Source organism: Vidua macroura, chromosome 16 (assembly GCF_024509145.1).
Source record: "Vidua macroura isolate BioBank_ID:100142 chromosome 16, ASM2450914v1, whole genome shotgun sequence".
NCBI lineage: Eukaryota > Metazoa > Chordata > Aves > Passeriformes > Viduidae > Vidua > Vidua macroura.
The window spans coordinates 3,985,522-4,006,869 of record NC_071586.1 but is presented as its reverse complement, the minus strand read 5'-3'; the positions used below and the strand labels follow the sequence as shown (position 1 = coordinate 4,006,869).

At 41.9% G+C, this 21,348-nt stretch overlaps 1 protein-coding gene across 2 annotated transcripts in view; it reads right to left on the bottom strand.

Moving 5' to 3' along the window:
- Nucleotides 1–21,348, bottom strand: part of RBFOX1 (RNA binding fox-1 homolog 1) — a 1,011,377-nt gene that overhangs the window by 705,623 nt on the left and 284,406 nt on the right. The gene's annotated exons all lie outside the window — the stretch shown is intronic.

The window sequence follows — 21,348 nt, the reverse complement described above, 5'->3', positions numbered from 1 at the left end:
CTAGAAGATGAATAGAAATAAAAGGTTGTGATTAATCTTGGAAGGAACAATCACTATAAGGGCTGCATTTTTAATATGACCCTATTTATTTCAGGTTATTAATTCTGCTTATCAAGTAAGTATGCCTCATACGCAAATACTTGGTTTTATTTTTTTGAATCATTAAAAATGCATCACAAATTGAAAAGTAAACAACCAGCTGCCACTGAAACACAGTCAGTTTAGAGCTTCATTCTGAATGGGATGGAAATAACCAGGGTAAATACTTGAATAATAAAAATGACTCACACTACTTGTAACACCATCACTTTTACTGCTTTTTCTACAACTTTCAAGTAGCAAAATGGGCTCAGCAGCTCAGCCTTCCTACTAAAATAAATACACAGGCCCATGTGTGTATTTGCAAACCCTTCCAGGACAAACAGAGCTGCAGAATAATTGGGGTCAGAAGGACAGGCCTCTGGAGGTCAATGAGCTCCAACTGCAGCTCTTGCTCAAGCTGGACCTACTTTTACAATGAGCTAGGTTTTCTCATGCCCTGTCTGGTCACGCTCTCAGTACCTTCAGGTATGGGAAGCCCCCAGTGTCTCTGGAATCACTGTGAAGAGATTCCTGCTCCTCCTCCTCTCTCCCATTTCCAAGGAGCATTTCCCCCGTGCTGCCTGCAACCAGTGCTTGTTGTTCCTTAGCTGTGCCCCCCTGAGAGGACCCTCCCTGCCCCTGCATCCTCTCCACCCGCTTTGGGAGTGTCTGACAGCAGTGCCCAACATCTCTGCTGGGACACGACCTGCTCCAGCCTCCACCCAAACCCTTCTGGCTCTGGAAGGCCCAGTGGGACATCATATTCCAGACACACCTCCAAGAGGGCCCAAAAAGGGCAAGAGCAATAATTTAGCCTTCCTTAAGTCCTACAAAAGAATTCTTATTCAAGTGTTAATGCCGGGACGATGGGAGCAGGTGAATATGAGATTTTAAAGGTGCACAGCAACATGAGGATCTCCTCTAAGGAAGATCATGAGGAGTAATACTACTACTAACAGTAACACCCATGTGCTCCTCACTCAAGAGCAAGGCTGAAAATTAAGGACAACTGTCACCCTTAGTTATTAAATATCTTCATTAGACAAGAATGAGGATAATTACTGCTCACAGAATTCACAGTTTGAAAAATCCTCATCCATTTTCTCTCCTGTTGATGCAGCACACACCAAAGGGCTCACACTGGGGGCGTTTCTGCACACAGCAGGGGAGGGAGGGGAAAGAAAATTCATCAAAGTACAATAGAAAGCTTGCCTCAAACCAACTTCCATCACTTTATATGTCCCAGAACCACAGAAAATTCTTACTAAGGTTTCTCTTGTTTGTTTTTTAATGAAATATGTTTGAAATACAGAACACTACACGGGTGCTGCTTCAGCCGTGGTTCACCTGTTGCAGATTTGCTGAAAATAAGCACTGGCAGACCCTTCTTGTTGGTGCCATTGTCAGGAGCTCCTCTCCCTTCAGCCCTCTGGAGAACATCTTCGATGGCCCCATTGTAATCAGCAGGCCTGGCTGGGGAGGGCGGGTGGCTAAAGGACAAAGCGGCGGCCGTGAAGGACATTTCTAATCTTATCAGAGGTTCCTTGGGAGGAAGAAATACACCTTCTGTCTCCAGGCCAGCCATTAGTCAGGGGTAAGCAGCCATCCGGCTGACGCGGTTAGCAGCCGCGTTATCGCCGCCCGCGCTCCGCGCCGTTTATCAGAAGATGGATGAGGGCCCTGCCCCAACCCCGCTCATGGCATTACACACACTTCCAAAGGAGCCTGCATGGCACAGGGATCCCCACATGGGCACGGAACGAGTCACTGCCCTCCCCTCCTGCAGGAGAAAAGGCTCGGAACAGGGAGGTTTTTTACAAATAAGTCCGTTCTCCTTGTACGGCTTAGCCTCTTCTAAGGACCCGCAGCAGCAAAGCTTTTGCATTCCTTCCCCTTTTTTTGTCCATTATATTCCAATACATAAATGCAACAGATCAGAGTTTTCAATTAAAATCCATTAGGTAGAATCGTTCAAGCTGCATTTTCAGGGTAAGGGTTTCCCTATTTCTAGTCCTTCTGGTTTTCAGGTTTTAGAGAATGTTAAAAAAAAAATTCTAAAAACTACTTCACAGCAATTTTACAGGTCCTTCTAATTGATTATTCCCAATTATTATAATCTAGAATTTTTTAGTACTAACTGTAGTATATACCAAAACTTAAGAATTTACATTTTCCATGTATATTGCTAAGACTTGCATATTTACATTTTAAACCATTTTAATTGAGCCTTATGCTGCATAAAGCTAAATTTTTCAACAGTTTAATTTTCTGTAAGTATTTTTATGCTTAAGCTATTACCTTTTTGCACTACAATATCAACAACACATAAGTAATTATTTTTCCAAATTGTACCTTACATATTTCCATGTTTTGATTATCTACAACTGCTCAAGACTTCCTTCATCTCCATAGCATTAATAAAGGGGAAAGAGTCTGGGAAGTCACATGATTTACAACTGTTAAATCATCACGAGTTTCAAAGTAACTGAGTCACCTCAAATCTACTGGCCACTTGCAAAGAATTAATAAATGGAATTTTAGCAGAGGAAACATAGACTAATGAAGTACAGTCAATGCTCATAAATTATATTTCAGTTACCATATCCTCCATGTACCTTTTAGTGCTTCATTGCAAGTTACTATTAAAATTAAAAATAAGATACCAGAACATTTTTCCCCCCTGTCCTTTCCCCTCAACTTCAGTTGTCTTTCAGGGAAGCTACAGATTCCAATCTTCTTCCTCCCTTGCTGATGCCAGATCCATCTGATTCCCCTTCGGCTGCAGAATCACTCATCTCCAGAGGGTTGTGCTCAGTACCCAACCCAGTCCCCTCCAGCCTGCCCACACTGCCTTGTGCCTCAGCACTCCAGAGGAGGAGAGGATCTGTAAATTCAATTATCCCCACAGAAATAGGGGGCAACTACAGACTCCCACAAATCCTCTGCAGGCCTTGGGGATTTGCAAACGGATCCTCCACATCCCTTGGATGTTTGCTGCTCCTTTCCCACTGCCTACACAAAAGCCTTGCCCTGTTCACTCTACTGTCCCATTCCAAGCAATTAAACCTGAGATATAACATAGTGACAAAGACAGTGAAAAGGAGCCAGGTGACTCCCAGTATTCTTAGAAAATTCCAGCTGAAAATTCCAGCTGTAGCATGCTTCAGGTGCACAGGGTGGCACTGCTAAAGGAGTGCCCTGCTGCTAGAAAGGAAAATCAAGAACTCTATTGAAACATGTATATTACATTCCCCCTGGCAAAGCTACAAGTCCAACTGGAACGAGAGAGCAACAAGAGAAGCAGTAAATGGAAATCATCAGGTGGATGTGAGCAGGATTTACAGGCAACTCTTTGGAGAGGGAGGGTTCTGAAGTGACATTAACCAAGCTGAAAACGAGTCACATTCACGCTTTTCCATCCGCATTTCCTGTCTCCAGGTGTTGCTTTGCACTGCAGCAAGGCTGGGGTCAGCTGTCTGAACATAAATGTCTGGTGCCACTTCCAACACTGGGACACCCAGCCTGGGCTCCATCTGCTCCTTCAGCAGTACAACCAGGAAATCCAAGGTCAGGTCTACCAGAGCCCAATAAAAATGATGCAAGGTGAAAACATTTCAAGTATAAAGCCATGTGAGCAATTATTTTCCAGCTATTATTTTTATTCCTCTATTTCTATTTGCACTGATTGCACTTATTTCAATTATTATCTCTGCTGATATTTTAGCTATTAAGCAGCAAGCAGCTATCAGCAAGTTTGTTTGCCTCTTTTCTCTGCCAAGTCATTCTTTTGCACAGAAATTTGAGCAATGTCCTACAGAAACAAATAGAACCAAGACACTGCTAAGTTATTTATCAGCATTCTACCAGTGTCTTTTCCATACCATTTGCAAAAATACATTTTGCTTACAATGAAAGGTTGAAGACAGAGGCTTAGGAGATACATGACTCATAACAGTCATTATGTGCCTCGCACAAAGCTCATCATTACCTCCTGCTTTTTCCATATAGGACAACTCTGTTTTATTAGAAAGCTAATTACAATGCCACTTCCCTCCACAAAAAGTCCAAATTTCCACGCATTTCTACCTGAGCACTCAATAAAAAGCAAAAATAGACAATAAGAAGCTAGCATACTCTAAATATTTGGCTATATTTACAACATGTAAATCTGTTCTTTAAAAAACCCTGTGAAATCTAACCCCCTAGTCTAACTCCAGAGCTTTGTTTCCGAAAATGTGAATTCACTCAAGAAGTGAAAAATACTGTCTAAAATGTTCCATGCATTTGATTTCCATGCAATTCTCCTCTTGTTTATGTTTTAGCTAAAGATTTGAATAATATTTTTTACTGGTTTTAGTCCATTAATTAAAACAAAACCTGAAAAATCTAGTTGTATTCAGTGAGCAAAATATGAGTTCATTTCCCAAACTTCAGGTCAGGAGCAACTTCACTTACTGCACACTGGAAAGACACACAGCACATCTTTTAAAACAGAGTTATGAAAAAGAAAATGGGAATCTACTGTAGCTTCACTCTTGACCATAACACTATTCACTTTTTTAAGGGGAGGGGAAAAAAAATAACAAAATGCCCAACACAATACAAAATTCAAGCAAAGTAAAAGAGATGTCAGATAAAAAATTGTTATACATATGCAGGACATAATAATTTGGTTTTATTTTCAAAGATATTTAATAAGAAAACTCAGAATGAGGCTGTTCGTCTTGTTGCAAATAAAATCAATGCATCTGATTTTATGTCACGGCCTGTTTCTGAAATGTTAAGTGGCCAAATCCAAAGAAAAACATAAACCACACCCTACCAAAACCCCACCCCTTCACAGAAGTCAAACTGTTACAGAACACCCCAAATCCTGCTGAAAAGTGAAGCTGCAGTTGTTTAGTACACCTGGAATTTTGATCCATGTGAAATCCATATGCATTCTGAGCCATTATCAATTTTAGCACTTGGTACAGAATGTTCTGTCATTGTCTAATACTGGGACTAGAACTAAATGATAATTTCACCTTGTTACAAACAAAAACTTTCTTTCCTAAACAGTATTTTATATTTCACATCCACAAAAATACAGATTTTTGCCATTTTTCTTTTCTGCTCATAGATTAAGCAGCAAAGTTAATTACATTTAAACAATTTTCAGCAAATCTAATAAATTACCAAACTTTCATTGCTGGTGGCACTAAAAATATCAAAGAGATGCTTTTGACAATGAGCAGAGAAGGCAAATTTTCCAGGTCATAGTGATATAAACGATAAAGCAGGCTGCCAAGAAACCCCTCAGCACAGACCCTCTGGATCTGGGAACTATTTTATATTTCTCTGCATATCTCAGGCACTGCTGAGCTCACTGAACACGCTACAATAGAGATTTCCCAGAGCATGGCAGCAAATCCACAAGGGTAATTTAAGCAGCACTGGAAGAACATGTCTTTTAAACTTCTAAATAAAGATATTCAGAAGCTCATGTAATTGCCTGGAATCTCAGGAGTCAGTTCAGACAACAACTTCTGTCAAAGGATTTCCTCCCAGGGAAGGGTCACCTTAAAGACTAACAGGGGAAGACAGCGAGTCCATTAGATCAAGGGACCAAATCCAGCACCAGCTTGACATGGAGATACAAGGCAGGAAAGGTGTCAGAAAATTAATGAGCCGTTAACTGGGCCACGACTAACACCCCAAAAGAGTAAAGAAGTGCAGTGGAATTGGATATCAATCTATTGGTGGCAGCCCTGCAATGGCTTGTAACACCAAGTAAAAGAGGATAGATGGAGCAAGGAGAACACAAGCTCCAGTCACCTGTCCAGTAATTCACTGAGAAAAGCAAGCCCTGAAATGCCTGCAAGCCTCAGGAGAGGAGTTCATTGGGATTCCAAACCACACAACATGAGGCTGGACACTGCAATGCTTGTTTCTCACTGAAACATTCCATTTTTGCAACAGTAAGTACACATGTAAGGGGTAAAGTCACACACACTGCAGTGGCAGCGTATTTATCCTGAGATTATTGTGTATGACACCTCTCCTCCCAGCCCCACGGAACATCAGATCCTCTCTGTCACTTCCAAATAACAGCAAAGTGCAATGCAGGCAGCACTTGGAAGAACAAGGCAGGAAAAGTTCTCGCCTACATGACAGGGCATCTCTTTAAAGAGCCACAAGAAGACCATAAAGGGACATTAGAGACAGACATTTAACTGAAACTCAGGGTAATATCCTCCACTGGGAGTATTAGCACTTAATTGGGAACAAACTAAGTGACTGACTTAATTCTGATATATTGCACCATCTGTAGAGTCCAGGTTATAATTGATAGGCCAGCTGGATGTGGAGCAAGGTACAGCATGTGAAATACTGTACTTTGTTTCTCACTCATTATTACTTTGCTAAACTGTTAAAGTTAAAATCGTCCTTTCCACTAAATGGGCATTGTTTTGTACTTATACCTTGTTAATTAACACATTGTGAAACAGGTCATGGCTTTCAGTACAAGACAAGACTATTACTCTGAAAATCTCCTTGTTTTCTCTTTCCTCTATAAAATTACCTTAACAATGCACATGAAAGGGGTCATGGAGCTGCACACGACCATGAACCCGTGCAAACACATGAGTAAATTAAAGGAATTCCTCAAGTCTTATACGAGCTCTGTACAGAAAATACATACTGTAACAATATAAAACAATATATATTATTTTATAGTTTCTACTGTAAAACAAATTCTGATTCACTTTTCAGCCTAGCCTACCCTTAATACAGAAGCAGTAAGGTGAAAATCAGTGGGTTTGGGACCAGTGAAGTCTGTAGCACTTTACTGCCCAGGTAATTTCATCTGAGAACCATAAAGTTGGCTTACTCTAAAATATGGGCAACTTTGCAAACCTCTTAAATGTATTTTATAGCACATTTCAATAGCTGGTCAAGAGTGCCTGGACTTTGGAACAGGCTTCCTCCTATTTCATATAACAAAATCAAAGGGACTAATCTGAAAGTCCCACTGGCAACAGCAAATGTGAAATAAGAGACATTTTGAGCATCTTGATTTCAATGGTATGAAACTATTCTCACAAGGACTTCACCTATTTTGCCTAACTGTAAGGCAAAGGAAAATAATTTTCATATGACCTTATATAAATCCCTACTGCCTTAGTACAAAATGGAAGTTATTGTAATAAGTGAGCTATTCATGGATTCCATTATTTATATTTATTTGCATTAATGGAATAGGGGCGCAGTTAAATAGAGGAACTCTGGAATTCTGAATCACTGACTGTGAGCAGCAAAATCATCAAGGGTTAATTGCAAGGAGATGTCTCCTCTGATGCTAAGGTAGGATCTAACAGGTCCATTCCCACTTTTATGTTGATTTCAGAACTCTCTGAACTGGCAATGAGCGCCCCAAGCCGTGGCAGCCCCAAATGCAGCAATTTCCTCACATTCCCCTTCAGACACACAATGTCAGGAGCTGCTCTCATCCCTTGAGCTGATACTGCCAAACCAAGCAACATGACAGATGTTAATTAAAAGAAATAAATACAGCACAAGTGTTGGAACAACAAAACTCATGATCTGCCATGCAAGAAAAAAAGCCAACAGCTCACTTTGTGTGTTGATTTGTGCTCTTCCCTGAGACATAAGGAACTCATCTGCATTCTAAAATGCTATTGATACACTTCATTATGCTGTTCCTGTCATGTAACCATACACACGTGGAAGTTGTTTGGGCTCTGAAAGAGTGGAATTACATTTGAATTAATTTGTTTTGTTTTTGCAGAAAATCAGAAACACATCTAGAGGACAGTGGTTTTCAGAAGAAACTCGGGAGCAAGTTTATCTCATAAATGCTTCTCTGGCATTTCAAACATTTTCTAGGGGAAACAAAAATAACTTCAAGCTTCTTATCACCTGAACCATACTGCAAAAGGTCACTGCAGGCAGATCAGTGTCAGAGCAGCAGCCATTATTAAGCTCCAAATGGTCTGGATTCTTCCATTTTTCAGTGGTGAAATTTCATCCAACATTGATTTAATCTATTATCCAAGTCAATGCTTCACGTCCTGCACACACCAGGAAATCTCCACCCACCAACAGAAGCACAGAAATGCCAGGTCAGTGGCATCTACACTTAAACTTGAAATACAAATTGATTTAACAATTGTTTTCTCAGGTAGCAAGAGAACCCCAGAAAACCACCACGACCAGTTACCAATCCTTTTTCTTTGACTGCTGTGGGTCCTGTGCAGCTCCCCACAAGGAAGGGAATCAGTGACCAGGAGCCAGGCTGGGAAGGGGCGTGGTGCTGAACTGCTCCATCACAGAGCACATCCCAACCCAAGCCATGATAAAAAGCTCCAGGAGCACCTGCAGCTCCTGGGTTTAAAAGGCTGACACACCGAGCTCTCAATAAACACCACGAGCAGGATATCTCATGGCCAACATTTTGCTGCAAGGAAGGCAACTACCAGCTCAGTAACTGTTTAAGCACACCTACACAGAAACAGGAAAATAAAAAGATAATCTTTAGAAATGCAACTTGTGTTATTTCTAAGTTTTATCAAGTGTGTTGCCACAATGCAGGGCAGAATCTCTCCAAGCTGCTCGGAATAGAAGGCACAGCATAAACAGTGATAACCTGAAATTAAAATAATAAACCACTTGATAAGCTTGATGTGGTTTGAAAGATGAAAGATAACACAGCACCATATGCAAATCCAGTTCTTACTCTAATGTGACGCAATATATATACACACATTTCAATTGCTCATGTCAGTAAAAGCACAACAAGGCAAAGAACAAAAACACATCAGACAGAATTTACTCTTGTTCTTACACTTGCAGACTTAATTAGAAATATTTTTGGGCACACATATAACATTTGCTGCAAAATTTCAATAGCAATATACATCATGTGAATCTTCACAAAGATCAAAACAAAACTCTTTATACTTTAAAAATGCATCTGATGTGAATGCAAATGTATGATTTATTCCAACTAACCTTGCCTTATTACAAAGTAATAATTAGGAAAGATTATGGTATAAAATGGAAGGAGGGGGCTGACTCTGAGCCAAAAGGAACACAGAAATAAATCAAGGAATTTGAAAAGTTGAAGCAACAGCAGGCTGCAATTTTGGCTACCATTAAGGACATTATACTATTCACTGAAATTTCTGTTAACAGTAGACATAAAAATAGGTGGTTTCATAATAAAAACTGGACAGTAATGTACATCTTTATTTCCACTTAAAGCTATGTCAGTGGCTCAGTATTCTGTCGGGATATTCCTTTCCTGTTTCATCAGTTACAAATATTAGTAATTTGTGGTAAAAGAAAAATAATTTTACAATCTCTAAAGAGGAAAAAAGAAGTCTACAAACCTCTTCTCCAAATCCATAAAAACCCCATATTACCCTTACTTACCAGCTTCTTACCACAGTGGTTTTGCACATAACTTTAATACTGAAATTAAAGCACATAAAACCACTCACATAGACAAAGTTCTTTGACTGGGATATTCAAGGAGAAATCCTAAGGAAAACTTCACTTTTCTGGAAGCATTTGCCTCACTGACTCTGTTTTGTATCTCGCTGCTGGCTTGTATCTTTAGGTGTGTTAGGACAGCTATTTACAGCAAAGTGCTGAGGGACATCAGATCAAAGGGACAATTACAAGGCTACAAAGGTCTGCTAAAACCAGATCCCAGGAGAAGCTCAGTAGCTTTGACTCCCCAATGCCCCAAGGAGAACCCAAAGATCTGATTTCAACTCAGCTTCTTTCCCACAGAGCCAGCACATCTCCAGCAAGCTGAACACAAATCCCCTGCTTCTGAGGGACAACAGAGCTCCAGCAATGCACAAAACTCAGGCAGCCAGCCTGAATCTCTGAGGAACACTTCAATCCATGCCACAGCTCTGTGACACAGCTCCAGTTGCTCCTCCTGCCTGGAGGAACTTGCAGGATATATCATATTTCTGCAGGTTTTCAATCACATCTGTTTCCTCTGGCTTGCACAGGAGCACAAATGCAGCCCAGTCCAGCACTGCATGGATGCTTCAGCACTGCTCAGAAAAATCAGATTCTAACCCCCAGTGTGTGCCCAGGAGCCCCAAACCCTGCAAACAGCCCAGCCTTGCTGCACAGCTCTGCACACAGCCCCAGATTCACAGCCCAGGTCAAGGCAGCAGCCTCAGCTTCCCTCCCTGCTTTAATAAAAGACCTTCTTAAAAAAAAACAAACAGATCACCAGCAAGAAAGCAAGATATGGAAGGTTCATTTTACAAGTCTGATCAAACTAGGGAACTACTTTTGGTGCCTGTTCTGGACTAAGAGAGGGATAAATAGAGAATCAAAGAGAAAAGTGACAGAACAGCAGAGGGGAAAAAGAAAATGAGCCAGTTTGGGGGGGGAAGGTGAAGATTAGGACAAAACAGTACAGAACAGGCCCATTTGAGTAACATTTTTTATTTTAAGAGCCCCTTGGCTATGCCTTGGCTCAGCTTTATCTGCAGGATATATAATTTCTCACAAATTTTCCTGCAGTAGCCTTTTGATGAGGTGGCACAGTAATAAATGGGGAGATAATTTGATGTGTTGAACTTTTATTGCTAGTGAGGAATAAAAGGATTTTCAGCTCCCTGGCTGAGTCTGCAGTACTGACAGCTGGAGCAGGGAGGGAGAGAGAGCTCCCCCGGATTAAACCACAAAAGGAGAATAGGTATGGATTTCTCATAAAAATAACTTCAGTGATAAAACACAGCAGCACTGAGTACCTGTAAGAATTAAACTGCGATTACCAACTGAGTTTATGAAGTTGGCCTGTCATTCTCACACAAATGGAAGAGTGGGGACATGCACACACACACTGCACTGGGGTTCCACTGGAGCTCTCTGCATCTCTGGGAGATGTGAGTGCTGAGCAGGGAGCCCTGGGGGTGCAGCTCACAGCGAGAGCCAGCAGTGCTGCCCCAAAGCTCTGCTCACTGCAGGCACCACTCCCCACCCCACTGCGTGTGAGGGCTGCCCCAGCCACTCACACTGACTGCTTGCACCTGCTTATGAAAATAACAGGAGAGAACCCAAAGAATAATGGATTTTAGAGGTTCTAGAGGAAAAAGAATTTTTAAAAACCCAAACAAGTGCCTGGTTTTACTGTTCATTGCTACCAAGTGTCCGTGCCTGGGTGCAGCACTGGGGCTGGGGGCTCTGGGCGAGCAGGGGATGCTCCACGCTGGGCACAGCCTGTCCTGGACACCCACCAGAGCACCCTGAGCCTCAGCCAGGCTGGCAGGGCCATGGGGGAACGGCTGGGACAGAGGACAAATCCCAGCAGGGAGAGGAGGGAGGGGGGACACGCAGAGCAGCCCTGGAGCAGAGCCCCACACCAGGGAACAGCTCCTTAGGGAATGCCAAGTTTCCTTTAACAACAGCTCACTTCAGAAGCACAGTATATATCATTTAGTACACTACTATATCATTTTTAGCTCTACCTGGGCTTCCAGCCTGCTTTACAGCCCACCACTCCAAGCACAAGTCCTAATTAATAATGATAAATGATGTATATAAGACATCTAAGGATGACTTATGATTTACATAACATTTACATTCTTTAAATCCAACATTTACATTCTTCAAAGCTGATTCTCAGTACAATATTCTATCTTAAGATATCTGCCTGTGTGGTTACAACATCCACAGTCAATTCTGAATGTTGATTTGAATTACTGAAAAGTAATTGAAGAATAGCTCATTGACACTGAGAAGGCAAACAAACTGTTAATGCTAATTCCTCTGAGTACATCTCACCAATAATACTGGCAGGAGGGAATTAAAAGAATACATATTCCCAAATAATAGAAAATCTGTGAACACAGATACAGTTTGAAACAGTAATAAATAATTTTTTGGTATAATAAATAACAAGGATCTTACACACGTTAAAGAAAATTAGTTAAGCCTTAGGAACCTCATGTTTGCCCCTTTCATTAGAAAAAGAAAGAAAAGAGTAAATAGGCTGTAATTCACCATTGATGTGTGGTGTAGAAAACATATTTAATGACTTCCCCCCTTCCCCATAACATTCAAATTCCCAGTTAAAGGCACAAGAAAAATACCTATTTTGAAATATATTGAAGAGCCCTTCAAAACACTTGGGGTTTAAGATACAAGAATACTATAAATTACTATATCATTATTTTTCAATTTTAAAATTAACTAGGTTTAATTACTTGTGCTAAGTCCTGAAATTCCAATGCCTCCTCTTTGAGCGCATTTTTCCTCAAAACCGCCCCGGAGGACAGGCAGGTACAGCCCAGCCCCAGCAGAGAGCGCAATTGCTGTTTCCATGAGCAGGGTTTGCACACACCGCAGGGTCACACCGAGCTCAGCACAGGGGCTTCAGGCAGAGAGAAAACCAAAAACAAAAACAGCAACAACAAAAACCCCCACAAAACAACAGCAACAACAAAAACCCCCACAAAACCACAACAACAACAAAAAAATCCCGCACTATTTTTCCTGCTTTTTATTAGTACTTTTAATCGACCAAATACTTGAAAAACTCAACTTCATAGCTGTGCATTGAAGTCCAAGAGCTGACAGAAAATTCACCTGAAGCTCAGCACAGACACTGAGCCTGCGTGCTCAGGTGTCCCAGCCCGGGCAGGGCGGATTTCTGCCCAGATTCCCGGGAGCAGTGGGGCTGTGTATGGGCAGGGTTTGAGCTGTGCCCCAGCAGAGCAAACATCACTGCTGTCCCCATGGCACAGCACGAGCAGAGCATTTGCCACTGGGAGCAGTGGGAGCACTGCTGGTGCCTGAAATCCAGACCCCAGCACCTTCCCAAAGTGTGCTGTGACCTTCAGCATCCACAAGAACTGAACCCTGAAATCCAAACCCCAGCATCCTCCCAAAGCCTGCTGTGACCTTCAGCATCCTCAGGTGCCCACAGCCACACCCTGCAACTCCCTGGGGTGCAGCTCCACCAGCACTGCAACACCACAGCAGTGTCTGTGCTGCCCCATGGGCCACTGAAACCTCACCCAGAATCTACAGTTAAAGCCTTCTCCATCTGAGTAACATTTTAAGGCACACAGTCACAGAGAAAAGCAGGAGGAAATCCAGACAAAAGGCACTTTAGAGACTTATTTTTCCTGAAGAAGAGAAGATGTTACTGCTATTGATGACCTAATGCATCTCTTCACTTTCTCCTTGTTTGCTGAAGGATAATCAGGAGTTAAGTCAGCCCTGGGTTGCTTTTACATGAAGACCCAAGGCAAGTCAATAGGCTCAAGATAAAGAAAATCCCAAACGCTTAAAAACTCCAGTTGTCATTAGCTGCAAAGTTTTACCTTCAGCCCTGAGCCTGTTAGCCCTCCTTCCCCAGCCCTGGGGCTTTTGGTCAGGCATGAAGTGTCCCCTGCTCCTCCCTGACAGCAGAGATGCCCTCTCAGTCAGTGTGTCACCGAGCTGTGACAAGCCCCAGAGGAGCCCCTACATCTGGTGACACAGCACAGCTGCACAGGAGTCATGCTGGCAACACTCTGTTCCACAGACTCCAGCAAATGTTAACTGATTTCACTGGAAAAGGCAAAGGAGGAGGGTGGAGGCAGCAGCAAAAAGGATCCCACCTGCAGCACAGCATGGAGATTCATCTCCAGAAAGACTCACAGGTCCTCAGCTGGGGAAGCTGCATGTTTTCCTCTGATCAGAATCTCCTTCTGCCAAGGAGGAGAGACCTTACATTCCTGTAACATTACATCTCTGATTTGAACCTCATGCTTTCGTGTACTTCAAATGCTTTGGGTGTTGGGCAGTGGAGGACCTGTAAAGTGCGTTGGTCGCAGGGGACTTTGCTGGATGGAAAAGGTGCCAGGAAATATCAGAGGGCAGCATTAAAACCTCAGGAGTCAGCAGAGGTCTGAAAAAGGTGCTAAGATGAAAGAGTGAACATGTTATGAGAGATAATAATATACTTTACTTCTCAATTTCCTAAAACCAGAATTCCTGCTCCAAGTTTCTAAGAAAGGGTTTGTTTTCTTTAAATTGCACGTTCCAACCTACTTGAGAAGAGAACTATGCAGAGACTCTATGAACTGTTTTTAGTAGATACTCTGAAGGAGATGTTTCCTGAGACATATTTTGTCCAGTAAAAATACGTTCTGGTTAATTATGGATGTTTAAGAGCACGTGGAGTAAACACCCCTCTGGAAATTTCAGTGCCCACTTCATATTTCTCTAGGAACATTCTAATGAAGTCAATTACACAGAGCCACTAAAAAAAATTAAAATTAAAAATCAGCTTTCAGATTATTATTTCTACAAATCAATTATCAAAACTCTATTAATTTATCCCATTAGTTTAGACACTTATTATACTACATTATAATTCTCTCTTTTAGGATGGCACATGATTTTATTAGTGTGTTCTATCAGTTTTGGAGGTTGAAGGCTTCCGGGCAGAATTTTTTCTCCTCCATCTAATAAAGGTTATTAAGAATTTAAATAAGGTTTGAAAGTGAGAATAATTTGGACACCAAAGTAATGGCTATACATATCTCACAACAGCAGTTCATTAGTGGGCTGATATTCAGTCAACTAAATTAAAGCTTCTCACTCGCTTTGCTCAGTAGATTTCCACCCAGCTCCTGAAATCCCAAACCAAAAACCTCAGCCCCTGTTCAACTGCAGGACTCACAGGAAGGGTGAAGTATAAAACTCTGTACTTTGCCCAGTATCTTTTTTTTTTTTTAATATATTTGCTGTTGCAAACAGCAGCTGTAGCCAGAAATAAACAGAAAAACATAAAATCTGCAAACATACCCTACAGTTCTTTAAAATTGCTAATTAATTAGACCAAATATGCCTATTGACTTTAGCACCTGCACTGGCAGTGCCAGGGCTCTGCAGCACATTGCACAGCAGCAATCACACAGAAGATGGACCAGCCTCCCTCCTGCTCAGACCAGGGCTTGTGTCCACCCTGGGGACTGAATTATGCCAGCCTCACATTACCAAAGGCAGGGAGCATGCAAAATGGATTATATGCATGCCACAGAAACCTCAAATGCTTAATTTATGCAAGCACATTCCCCCAGATTCATGACAGTGATAAGACATGAAACTACAGTGACAGTATCTTAAAGAATTGCTCCTTGCTTCAACTAAATATTTGCTCCTGTTTTATTAAAAAACTCATATACAATCAAAATATCCAGTGGCCCATTTAACCAATTTACACACTAAACTTATGGCCAGCAGCCAATCTGAAGTGAGCTGATTCTGCTGAAGAGGTATCTGGGGTCCTTTAGATATTCTACCAGGTGACCCTTGCAGTGGTCTAATAAAATAATTTCATGGCATGTGAATCACTGAGCAAGGAAAAAAAAAAAAATCACTAAAAACTGATTACATTATCAAACTCTATGAAACTGCATCAATTTATTTTTTTAAAAACAATATTTCAACTCTGTGATACCATGTGGAGTCACAGCAGCTGGCACTTTCCTTTTTCATACACTGAAAGAAGGAGTCCCAAGGAATGTCTAACATGAGATAACTCTCCAGGAAGAAGGAAAAAGCCATTTCAAGTCTGGCTTGGTTGCTTGCAGTAAGGTCAGCTCAGGCATGGTTCAGGGCTAATAAATAAAGCCTCCATGTGCCAGGCAGAGGCTGGGGCTGGGTTTGAGGAGCAGAGCAGCTCTGACCTGAGCGAGCTGGCCAAGGAGACAGTTTGTCATCCTCAGCAGGGCTGCTCCATGCCAGCTCACAGCTCCTGTGCTGGGGTGAGACCATCCATCACCAGGCTCCCCTCTGGCACCTCCGTGCCCTGCTCCCTGCCCTGGCACAGAGCTCAGCCCTGTGCTCGTCCCAGTGCAAAGCAGAGCAGCAGGAAAGGCAAAATCACCTCTGTGCCAGCACAGCCAGCATCTGGAATTGAAAGGAAATATTAAACACAGACTGAATTAAAGAAGGATAGCGTGGCTCTCGCATTAAGGACGGATTGCTGCCCTGATTTTTAAAACTGTTAAGTTTTCTTTTATAGTTCTTTTGAAAGCTTTAAAGTTCTTTTAGAAGTTGTCTATGCCTTCTGATGTTTACATATTTCTACTAGAGTTCTCATGCACTGTCCATGTAAATAATGATTGTTTTGCATTCTTCTTTGTGGGAGGAGACAATTGATGGGCTGTTGGTTTGACCAGTGTGGCTGGAGAGGTGGCAATTGCACCCTCCAATCCACTGTCAGTTTTGGAATTCTGTATATTGCGGAGTCAGAAATAAAATTGGGTCTTTTTCTCTTTTGAACTTACCAAGCTTCTGTGTACTCATTTTGTGTCCAATACCAACAACAGATGAATGAAGTGACATAAACTCCTAGGTGCTCAGAAGGCAAATGCAAGTTTATTAGACACCACACATTCTTTTATAGACAGTTACATTAGAGCTGGGCCTGATCGGTCCTTAATCAACACCCCTCATACCATTAATTAATTAGAAATTACACCCTTGGTTAATTAGAAACAACACCCTTCTTGAAAACATCTTACAAGAAAACAACACGTTCAAAACACCAGCTGCAAAGACTATGAATTGTTGTAATTCTTTCTCTGAACTTGCCCAAAGGTCTGATTTTTAAATATATATGAAAGGGAGTAACATCCTTAACCCAAGATCGATCTTTCCCTGTATAATTAAATTTGACACAATCGGTCATGTACATAGAGCCAAGGATCTCTAACTCTTGAGGCTCAGAAGATGCCTTGGGAAGGTGAGGTAATCCACTGTTCCTACCAGAATCCAGAGATTATTTGGGAATGATCCCGTAAATGTGCCTGATATAGCTTTTTGAATATCTTTTGAGATTGGCCAAACATTGGTGCAAACAGCACCTATGGGCATGGCTTGGGGCTGCTCTGGTTCTCCTCTGGCAGAGCCCATGGGCAGGGATTGGGGCTGCTCTGGTTCTCCTCTGGCAGAGCCCATGGGCAGGGATTGGGGCTGCTCTGGTTCTCCTTTGGCTGAAACCACAGGCAGGGATTGGGGCTGCTCTGGTTCTCCTTTGGCTGAAACCACAGGCAGGGATTGGGGGTGGCTCAGCTGCTGCTGTGCCCCTTCCTCTGGGGGGACAGGGCTGCAGCTCTTCCCCAAATTACCTGCCAAAGCAGGGCAGAAATCTCAGCTCTGAGCCAAAAGCACTGTCAGCATCCACACAGGATGTCCACAGGTGTGTCCTGTTTGCACAGCCCCAGGCACTGGTGCCAACAGCACAGAATGGTTCTGAAAGCCACCCTCGATCCAGTGACTCCTGAACCTGCAGCTCATCCTCTGGAGTACTGCCTTACCCCATAATTACATTTATTCCTTTAATTACACCTCCACACTGAGTGTGCTTTAAATGAAGAACTAGTAATTCTTTCACATTTTAATTTTCAATTTAAAATCTACTCATTGCAAATGTCATTCAAGACACACACATGCCCTGCTGACATCAAATCTGATTGAGATGAGCATTGTTTTACCAAGAATCACCTGAAAAAGACAATAATTTTGCTAGCTAGTGAGATCTGTGTATGATGGCATTATAAAAGGCTTTGTTCCAATTTCTGTTTTCCTTTCTGCAACTTAATGACAGCTTCATTTTTTTATATTACTAGAAAATTAAAAATCCCTAGCATTGTTTTTAGATATGATAACTACCTTAGCACAAACCTTCTACTTTGTCCTTGTACTGAAAAAATAGGCCTAATTCTGCAGGCCCCCGACTGATGAAGATCTATCCCAATGTGCTTCAGAGGTTAAAAAAGAACAACTGCAGTTAAAATGAACATTTCTCAGCTCACACCATGCTTCAGCATGCCTTGCTAAAAATGGGACTTCTAAACTTGTTCCATGCTCATGCTTCACCATGCTTTTCACTCTAAACACAATAATATGTTATACCCGAGTTCCTATTTGCATGATGATATTGCCAATTTCTAAAATATTTGAAGTAGCTTTAAAGAGAATTAAAATTTGAAATGCAATTAATTGCCACCTGTCTAGTTCAGAAGCTGAATTCATTCTCGTGTACAGAAAAATGAGACCATTGTTAGAGAAGTATTTTGTTCACGAGAAAAAGAATCCAAATTAGAGCTTTCCTGGAAGAAAGTCATGAGAAAAAAATCCTTCCAGTTCTTCTCATAAAAAAACAACCAAACCACCAAAACTTCAACACCTCATGCCTGCAAATTTCTAGGTAAATGGCTGAATTGTACAGCAAGCTGAAAATTAAACCCTTTTCTCAATAATTTCCAAATTAATGCTGTGCAGTTTTAGGAATAAGTCTAACAGAAACCAGACATTCCAAGTCTCCATACTATGTCAATGCTCACCTGCATAGCTCAGAAATAAATTCTGACCAGACAGCATTGCAATGGACTTACATTTTGAATAAATAGTTTGAAAAAGGATTACTAAGAAGTAAAGGATTTCCTTGAGCAGCAAGAATGCTAGAGCAAGATCTGACACATTTCTAAATGTCACCAAAGAACTCCATTCTTTTTCTTTTTTATTTTTTCACAATGATGAATAATACCTAATTTATTTTAAGTACAAAACCAGCATTTTCTGTAATTTTTAATAGTCAGTCTTTAACTGAGCAAATTGCAATACCTCTTGCTTTTCTATTTAACAGGTGAAATTAGTTTGTCAGAGTTAATAAATCACATATAAACTATGTACACACAGCAACCAACTGTGCTACACATCATACATGAATTCTGTCACACACAGGCAACTCATCTGTCTATCAAAATCAAAACTAATCTATTAAAGTTATTAATTACAAATTGGAGCCTACTCATCTTCAGGTAGTTCTTATGGGAGAGGACTAAGAAATTGGGAGACAACATGAGAAAAGTGAAATACATAAGGAGCATTCCAGTAACTGCTGCAGTGGAATATTAGAAATGGTGTAAAAATGGAGTTATTCAGGATGAAACTGGCCCAGTGGAGAACAAACCACAACAAGGGGAGGACAAGTTCAGGGTCTCTCAGGATCTCTGAATATTGTTCCTACTTTGACAAGTAAATATTTGCAGAAGGTATTTTTTCAGATGTGTCATTCAGAACAAGTGTTAGCTAACAAAATCAGATGGAATGTGCTAAACATTGCTTTAATTAAGACTTCTCTCTTTGACCAGTATTTAAGCACATCACTGAAGTTATTACAGGCTTACAAAACAGAGTGGAAATGATTTTTTCCTTTTTCTTTTCCAGCTACTAAAATCAATATCATTGCTTCCATCCAAGTAACACAACTGCAAGAACAGGGGAAAACCAGCTTCCAGCAATTATCCACGTTCATAAATCTTTGTTCATAGCCACATTAACATTCTCAGCTTCATACAAGAGGCACGGTGTGCTGCAGGGGAGTAACAGAGATCAACAGCCAGAGTAGTTTTTATTTACTCCAGATAAACTGCACTGTGTGTAATCACTTTTTTGAGCATTTAATGAACCATATTTGGGTTGTATTTTCACTGAATCATTTGCATTTCTCTCAAATGCAGACCAGCATTTGATTCCACAGTACTGGGAGGTTGTTATTGCAGCCCAGTGTTGCACATGACTGTTCATCAAAATAATTCAAGACAGGCAGAAAAGTCCACATGGGTTTGCTTTGACTCAATCACCAATTCCCTGCAGGTTGTTGTGGGAAACACCTAATGGAGAGCCAGGGTTCACTTGCTGATGTCAAACTAAATGTTTAATAGGCCTCCCAGGCTTCCTTTTTATTGTTGGAGTTTCTGCAAAATAAAAAAATAAATCTGAAAGCAATAAAAAAGGACTATCAGGAAAGCAATTATTTTTCTGCACTCCTCCCCCAGCTGCAGAGTAGCATTGTCTCTGTAGCCCAGCTCGGGATGGGAAGCATGCAGCAGTCCCAGGAGCTTTTCCCAAGACAGCAGCTGACATTCCACCTCCCAGCCTGGCGCTGATGTGCGGAAAACTCGTACAATGAGCCTTGACATTTGTCATTGTACTTAGCTACAAATGCATTACAAGAAATTACAAGGGATGCTATCAGAAAATTGCAAACCCAGTGAGTGTTTCGCCTAGTTACTGTAATTCCTCAACGCTGTTCCAATCTTGTGCAAATTAGAGCCACTTACAGCTCTGAAAACTGACAGGAAACCGAATGAGGTTTTCATTATGCTTTTAATAGTCTTCCTGGGTTCCTTGCTGCTAAAAGATTCTTGAGGAAGAGCTCCACAGCCTGCCTACCTCCACACTCATGGCAGGTGCAGGCACTAACTCAGGATAGTCCATTACACTTCTGCAACAAAAAGCCAAACCAAATTCCCTTCCACAAAAGGGAAGCAGCACTATTAAGAAAAAAAAAAAAAAAAATCTGTGGGAAGCTAGGAAGATTGCCTCAGTATTGTGAATGCTTCCTTCATAGCTAAAGAAATGGGAACGTTCTAATCAGATTCTGCATTTATAAATCACATCTTGTAACAGATTTATGAATACTAAAGAAACTTCCTCGTGGCTCCTGTAACACACACTTCATTAGTATTGACTCCAAACCTCCTCTGCTGACTGCCTCCAGTTCAGTGCAGACAGCACTCATACCCCTAAACCCACCTCAGGTTTATGAAGTGTGAGCTTTAAGGACCCGGGAATTCTAGCAGAAGGAAGGCCAGGCCAGTTACCCAAAATTATCCCATAAAAGTGGCCCGAGGTGTCACTGCAGACATGTCCATAACAACAAATCACCAAGGGGGGCTGGGAGAACAGGCCTGCATTTCCACTGTGGATTTCAGGTACATCATCCTCCCACCTGAACTCCTGCTGTGCTGATAAAGCTGCCGAGGTGAACAGTGACAGACACAGCAGGGAGTGCAGGGAGCAGCCCAGAGCTGCTGTGAGCACTGGGGAGAAGGGTTTGTGCTGGATTCTCCCTGTTCAGACATCTCGCTTCTCCTCGCCCTGTCCATGCCCAGCTCTGGCACCGACCCCCACTGAGGCTGCTGGCCCATCCTCTCTTCTCCCCTGTCACCCCCATCCCTACTCAGGGCTCTCACACGAACATCTGGCCAGAGGACACAGGGCAGGGAACACACAGAACCTACGGGGAAAATCCACACCCTCTCTGGTTCCCAGGCAGGGCCCTGCCTGTTCAGGCACCCCTTCCCAGCAGCACAAACAGCAGGTGAGCTTTGCACTGGCCACAGGAACCACCCTTGCAGTGCTTTGTATGGAATAACAACA